This window comes from Meriones unguiculatus, assembly GCF_030254825.1.
Source record: "Meriones unguiculatus strain TT.TT164.6M chromosome 13 unlocalized genomic scaffold, Bangor_MerUng_6.1 Chr13_unordered_Scaffold_34, whole genome shotgun sequence".
NCBI classification, from domain to species: domain Eukaryota; kingdom Metazoa; phylum Chordata; class Mammalia; order Rodentia; family Muridae; genus Meriones; species Meriones unguiculatus.
In genome coordinates, this window is record NW_026843646.1 from 6,750,757 (window position 1) to 6,758,795 (window position 8,039).

The 8,039-nt window shown below is 35.8% G+C and overlaps 1 long non-coding RNA gene across 1 annotated transcript; it reads left to right on the forward strand.

The window, feature by feature from the left end:
- Window positions 1–1,367: 1,367 nt before the first annotated feature.
- Window positions 1,368–3,527, forward strand: LOC132650842 (uncharacterized). Its single transcript, XR_009588903.1, has 3 exons — window positions 1,368–1,472; window positions 1,685–1,745; window positions 3,423–3,527. It is a non-coding gene; the product is annotated as an uncharacterized LOC132650842 (long non-coding RNA).
- Window positions 3,528–8,039: the final 4,512 nt, after the last annotated feature.

The window sequence follows — 8,039 nt, forward strand, 5'->3', positions numbered from 1 at the left end:
ATATTTTCATCTTTCTATTTTTAGCTGTTTAAGCATGCATTCCCTTATAGTAAGATCTTATTAAAGTTTCAGTTTGAGCTAGGGCAGTGCAGATTTCTGGAAAATGAATACAACTGGAGTGAATGTATAATTCCTTGTAGAAGTTTCAGTAAAGACCTCTCAGTTCTTTCAATCTTTTGTGTTCGTTTGATTGACTTTTAGGGGAAGCTCTGTCTTACTATATAGGTCTGGCTGTCCTGGAACTCTTTGCATAGATCATGCTGGCATCTAATTCAATAAGATACACCTGCCTCTACCTCCTGAGTGATGGAATTTAAGGCATGACAGAATACAGCCTGCTTGTCCATCATTTTTTGTCATTAGTAACTGTTCATAAATTTCTCTGCTGTGTACTTAGTACTGTCCATCTCTTAATTTCTCTCTGTATGTCTCTGTCTCTCTCTTTCTATTTCACTCTCTTCTCTGATTGTCTTTGTCCACATTAATTGGCATGTCTACTCCAAAGCTATATCCTATTCAAAAAGTTCAGATATGACACAGTTAAACCTCATTATTGAGTTTTCTTCTAAAGTGACTTAGTGATAATATTAACACTTATTTTTTAATAGAAAAGTTTTAATCTTTATTTTAAACTACAGACTATACATAATTTAGAAAGGAAAGTGTACAAAACAATGATCAAAGAATAATTGTGTGTTGTATGCCTTTTCTTTTGTTTGGTTAATCAGAAATATGATGTTATCAGCTATGATTATTGTTGCTTGCCACTCACATTATAGTTATCCATCTATTCATTGTAGTCCACTTTCCCTTCCACAAATATATGAGCCCCCCTTTTCATATACTGATATGCCACATCTCTAAGCCCTGGTGAAAACATGATATTCAGTACCATGTAGTCTTTTGACTGATGTCACCCATCTTTTCACTGTTCCCTGATATCCACATCTCATTTGTTGCTAGATAAAATATGATGACTGTGTTTTTTCCTTCCACCTGTCTCATGACAGGGTTCTGACCTACTTGCTCAAGTAACTGAAGATGATTCATAGATCACTCAAGAACCCAACTAATGTCTAATTCATATTCATGCCTTACAAACTAATGAAACTCCTTTAACACAGGTTTCCAAAGCACGCCTTTGGTTTTCCTTATGATCTAACCTTTAGGCTTTTTCTTCTCCCCTCCTTCACCTGATGCACAGAACCCAACTATCTAACACTGGCACTTCTGTGTCAGAAAATAAATGGAAGCAGCACTAGAATTATATGATTCTATTGCCAATGAAGTATAAATTTATATTGTTGCCACTCTTTCTGTTGTACAAATGCATGGCATATTTTAGAATTCAGTGACCTTCAATGATGTGCATGTGAAATTCAGCCAAGAAGAGTGGGCTTTGCTGGAACCATCACAGAAACAACTCTACAAAGATGTGATGCTAGAGACCTGTAAAAACCTCACTGCTATAGGTAAGACAGCAAATTTTCTTTCACTTTTAAAATAAGGAGACAAGTCTTACTTTGTTATTGATCCTTTTCTATAATTCCAATTGAGAATGAGGAAGAATGAGGTGAATAAGTCAGGCATAGTTCTAAGGGTCATAGAAGATAGTGATTTAAGTTTTGCTTTAATAATAACATGATATTTCCAGTAATATATATTTTCTTGTACTCTATTTTAGGCTACAATTGGGAAGACCATACCATTGAAGAACATTTTCAAAGCTCTACAAGTAATAAAAGGTAACTTTATGTGCACACTCATACAGATATAAATCTTAAGAAATTTTAATGTGTCCTGAAAGTTTGTTTTTTGTTTCTTTGTTGGCTGCTTTTTATTTTCTGTTTTTGAAATAGTTTTTTTTTTTTTTCTGTGTAGCTGTGGCTTAACTTAGACTTGCTTGTTAGACCAGTGTGCTCTCAAAATCACACAGATCTGCCTGCTTCTGTCTCCACAAATGCTGGGATTAAAGGAATGTACCAGCATAGCTGTGTCCTGGAGGTTTTAAAGAAAAGCAACAGTGCAAAAAGAGCACTGCTTCTAAGTGTACTGATGTTCATTAAAATCTCACAATTCCATGTACCTCAATGTGAGGTATCTGATTTGTGTTTGCAAGGCACTCCCCTAAGATAGAAGAAAATAATATAATGTTGTAACAGAAAATGCCCTTTACATCATATAGACATTACAGCTACTGAGTTGAATTGCCAATCTGTTTAGTCTCATTCTATCTAGTCAGATATTGTAAGAGGTATACCCATTGAATAGGTGATCAGTATGTGTCCAAAACCTTCTGGTAAGCAAACATTTCATAGTACAACTAGTGTTACTCATATTCATGCAGTAACATTGTAAAGTTTAGTGAGAGGAGCAGCTTATGAGAGTCAAGAATATTGTTGTGGAGAAACCTTAATCCATATATGACGTGTCTATGATGAACAAAAACAAACTGTGTTAATTCAATGTGGGAATCTTTTATTATTCTTGTAATTTAAATAGGTATATCATATGTCACAATGTTTCTAAGACACATGAGTATAGAGATATTGAAAGAAGCAGTGTACCTGTCTTTCTCCAAGAACAGTTGATTTTGTAGAAATCCCCAATTTGAGCAGATTTGCTGAATGTGATAAATGGTTACTGTTAATTGGTTTTGCATGTAGTAACACTGTAAAGTTTAGTGAAAGGAGCAGCTTATGAGAGTCAAGAATATAATTGTGGAGAAACCTTAATCCCTATATGACATGTCTATGATGAACAACAACAGAAAAAAAAGTGTTAATTCAATGTGGGAATCTTTTATTATTCTTGTAATTTAAATTGGTATATCATATGTCACAATGTTTATAAGACACATGAGCATAGAAATATTGAAAGAAGCAGTGTACCTGTGCTTCTCCAAGAATAATTAATTTTGTAAGAGTCCCCACTTTGAGTAGATTTTCTGAATGTGATAAAAGGTAACAGTTAATTGGTTTTGCAACTTCACTGAGAATTCATCAGCAAAGTCATACTGCTGAAAATACCTATGAATACTAGGAATTTGGAACTTCTTCTGCTTGTCCTGGCTCACTTTGTAAATGAAGTGTCATTCATACAGTACAAAAATTTGTGAAAAGGACTGCTGTGGTAAAACTCTGAATTCTTACAATACTCTTCATATATATGAGAAAACCTGTTATAAAAAAAATGATGCCATAATAGTGAATCACATAACAAATGATCTTACCATCACAGGGATCTTCAAAAATACCCATAATGAAGGGAAAAAACATGAAAGTAAATAAAGTGATAAAACTTTAAAATTTTATTCTTCTTTGCCATTAGACTGAATTACAAAATTCATATAGATAAATATATTTATTAGTGTAATGCAATGACTGTGGTAAATCTTTCACATGTTCCAATTATCTTTGCAGGCATGAAAGCAGTCATATTGGAGAGAAACCTTCTAAATGCACTCTCTGTGGTAAAGCCTTCCCCTATACCACTGATCTCATATAGCATAAAAGAACACACACAGGAGAGAAGCCTTACAAATGTAATCAATGTCGTAAAGCCTTTGCAAAAAACAGGCATCTCATAAACAATAGAAGGACACACACTGGAGAGAAACCTTATGAATGTAACCAGTGTGGTAAAGCCTTTGCAAAGAAGAATAATCTCCTAAGGCATAAAAGAACACACACTGGAGAGAAACCTTATGAATGTAACCAGTGTGGTAAAGCCTTTGCACAAAACAGTCATCTCATACGGCATAAAAGAACACACACTGGAGAGAAACCTTCTGAATGTAACCAGTGTGGTAAAGACTTTGCAGAAAACAGTACTTAAGCCATAAAAGAACACACACTGGAGAGAAACCTTATGAATGCAACCAGTGTGGTAAAGCCTTTGCACAAAACAGTAATCTCATACGGCATAAAAGAACACATACTGGAAAGAAACCTTATAAATATACTCAACATGATAAAGCCCTTGCACAACAGAGTAGTCTCTGAAAACATGAAAAAAACACACACTGGAGAGAAGCCTTCTGAGGTTAATTAGTGTGATAAAGCCTTTGCATGTAACAGTAATCTCCTAAGACAACAACACATTCTGCAGGGAAACCATATGAATATAAGTATGTGGCAAAGCCTTTGTACATAACATCTCCTAATACATAAAAGAACACATACTGGAAAGAAGCTGTCTGACAGTTACCAATGTAAAAAAAAACTTTTGGACTTCAGAATCATCTTCACACTCATGAAAGAAATCCTAATGGATAGAAAGCCTGTGAGTGCTTTTAAACATGGTGAAACCATTCCACATTATAATCTTCATCATCTTGAAAGGATTCATACTGGCAAGAAAACTTATGAATGTGTTAAAATGGTGAGGCCTTGCACAAATCTAGAGTCATCGTCATCATAAAAGTATCCTTACTGGAGAGGGATTCTGTGAGTATAAGCAATGTGGAAAGGTCTTTGTGTTCTTTGGTCCACTGAGATCCAACAGAACTGAAAAACTAGCTCAATTTGAAATGACCTCACTTTTCTGAAGGGGAAAGGGAATAGGGGCAATAGGAATGGAGGGTAGTACAGGGGGGAGAGAAGGGAGGGGGACTACAGTTGGAATTTAAAGTAAATAAACTTATTTTTAAAAAGAATACAATGAATGATGAATATCAATTACATGCAACAGTATTATATAATAAGTTGTTTACGGAAGACTTCTTGATAATCCTGATTCTCAATATTTACTATTTTCAGTTGCCTCACTTTACACAAGAAACTTTTAGTCCAGTGGATGAATGTGTAGGGAATGGTGAACTAACACCAGCCAGGAAGTTCTCTGAGAGTATCACAACAGTGGTAGCCTGTAGAAGTTTCTTTGTGTACACATAACTATTGTTCCAGGGGTTCTATTGAAAAACATCACAACCCACACTGAATTTTGAGATATGAGGGAGGAGGCTTTCTTTTCCATGTATGACTCTGTTTCTGGATTAGATTTAGACATTGACACCACCAATCAAATTTGATAGATGGCCTTTGACACAGATCCCTGATAACTCTCCCCTCCCTTCAAATATAGGATAATTTGGTTCTGTGTCCTTGTTCTTATTCATATAATAGGAATGTGCTGTTTAATGCAAATTGGGCATCCTTGAATTGCCTAGCGTTAAACAATTATCTACACCTATGCTTGGAGCATCCCAGGCACTCCCCAAGGGATATAAGCCTCTGTTATCTGTTTTCTGGAATTAAAGTTGAACTTACTTTCTGAGGTGGTTCCCAGAGTGGCTGACCACTGTTATGCTTGCGGGCTTTCCAAGCTTTATACTACTCATCTTCTTCCCCTCATGCCTTCCTGGGCTGGTGGGAAACAGCCCTACAGGCAGCACGAGAACCACATTGTTTGAAATGCCTGTGATAAAATGTCTCAGACTTCATAGCATTTCAAATTTCTCATGTTTCTGGATGTGAGATGGTCAATCAAACAGTGTCTTGGAGTGGGACTCTTTAAAATGAGTTATACTTAGTGTTTAGTTCACTGTAAGGTTGTAGGCAAGCTTCATAGTATGAAATCTTCTAAAGTGAGTACAGTGGCCTATGGAAAATAAATAAGTGCAGAAATTTTATCTTTGTCTTTAATAGCTTAGTAGTGTTCTGATAACGTATTGTTGGATGGCAGAGGAAAGGAACTCCTTTTTGGGTGGACTAGGGAAAGGGGATGGGGGAAGATGGAGGGAGGGTCGGACAAGTAGGAGTTGACAGAGTGACCTTCAATCAGCATATATAATGAATAAATTGTGAAAAATAAAAACAATTAATAAAATAAAAAATAGTAAGAAAAACAAAACAAAAGAGCAAAAATTTGAGTCCAGTTTGGGTAACCACCCTCCTTCAAAGAAAAGAAAGAAGATATATACAAAGAAAAGAAAAACAGAATCTTTGTCTTTGCCACCTTTCTTCCCTGTGGGCTCACTTGGTAATCATTATCCAATGGAGAACATGCTTCTCTCTCTGAAGATTATGTTACCATAGAAGTAGGATTTGAACCTGGAACTAATGCCAGAGTTTCATAGTTAACATCTCAAGTCAAAACTACCTGCCATTTTCTCCCAGCAATCCTTCAGTCTATCCATGTTATCTGGTCCTCCAGGCTAGCACAGCCCATGAAATACCCTGAATTCTCCTTCCCAGGGCCTGAGCTAACCTCACTCCCCTCTCACTCATCCATAGGCAAACTATTTTGGCTACCTGTTCCTGTCAAGAGCCATGCAGGAGCAACAGTAAAACAGCTGTAGAACTCATAGAATGTGGCTCCCTGTGAGCATAGGCATGATGAGTTTGTCTTGGAGAAGCATAATCCCAAGAACTGATTTTCCTGAGGACTTTGTGCTCTCATGTAGCATATCTCTGCTTGTTGCCCTTATGATGCCCATATACCTCATAACATGAGTTGTATGAAAACTCTAAGGAGGCTTCTAGCCCATCACTGGGCAATATCACTGGCATTTAAAATTAACAATGCTTGATCTCCTTTCACATGTTTACTGGAGCATATTAATGAATTAACAAGTGCCCTTGAAAGGAGCCATAGATGTAGATGGTTAGCAATGACCATTATACTTAGAAAGAATTTGGAAAAATAGATTGTTTAACAAGGTCAGGGAAGATGTTTTTGCTAATGGCTCTGATGTAAAAAATCTTAGAGAACAATTTAAAGTTAAGAAAAGTACACTATTAATAGTAAAGCCATGGATGTTTTAAGGTTGATGAGCTGAAACAATAGCCCAAGGAAGCATTAGACCTTCAAACTGGGTCTAAAACTGAGACAGCATTTGATTCCCCTATATTTGTTTTTCCCCTTAGCTTCTTGATATGATTTAATAAAAATGATTAATGAGTAGATGCACACCCCTTTAAGATTTAAAGTACAGGTGCCATGGCAGTACCATGCCATTTTTTATTACTGTTGCGCTATAGTACTACTTGAGATCTCGGATGAAGATACCTCCAGAAAATCTTTTACTTTACAGGCATTCTTTTAAAATCAATTCTGTTTTTTTTGTTTTGTTTTGTTTTGTTTTGTTTTTCTATATGAAATTGAGAATTGTTCTTTCAAGGTCTGTAATGAGTTGTGCTGGTATTTTGATTGGAATTGCATTGAGTCTTTAGATTTCTTTTGGTAGAGTGGCCATTTTTACTATGTTAATCCTCTAATTCTGTAGTATGGACAATCTTCTGATATCTTCTTTGAAGTTCTTTTTTTTCATACAAGTTGTTCACTTGCTTGATTAGAGTCACACCAAGGTACTTTATGTTATTTGTGGCTTTTGTGAAAGGGTTTTGTTTCCCTAATTTCTTTCTGAGCCCATTTGTCTTTTGTATACAGGAGGACTTCAGTTTTTTTTTTAAATTTAATTTTGTATCAAGCCATTTTGCTGAAGATGTTTATCAGCTGTAGAAGTTCCCTTGAAGTTTTAGGGATATTCATATATATACTATCACATCATCTGCAACACAAGCTGGACTTCTATGGAGAAAAGTGAACCCTCCTCTATTGCTGGTGGGAATATAAACTTGTACAACCACTTTGGAAAACAATCTGGTGCTTTCTCAGAAAATTATGAATAGTGGTACAGAATATTCAGTTATACCAACTGTGGGCATATATTCAGAAGATTATCAACCATACAACAAGGACATTTTCTCAACTCTACTCATAACAGCTTTATTGAAAATATCCAGAATCTGGAAACAACTTAGAGGCCCCCAAACCGAGGAATGGAAACAGAAATAGTGGCACATTTATACAATGCAATACTATTCAGCAATTAAAAACAAGGAAATCAGCAGGTAAATGGATGCAACTAGAAAAGATCACTCTGAGTGAGGTATCCAGAAGCAGAAAGATGCTCATGGTATATACTCACTTATATGTGGATATTAGTCATACACTATAGGATTAAAATACTAAAATCTATACTCCTAAAGGATCTAAACAACAGGAAGTACCCTAAGGAAGATGCTTAATCCTCA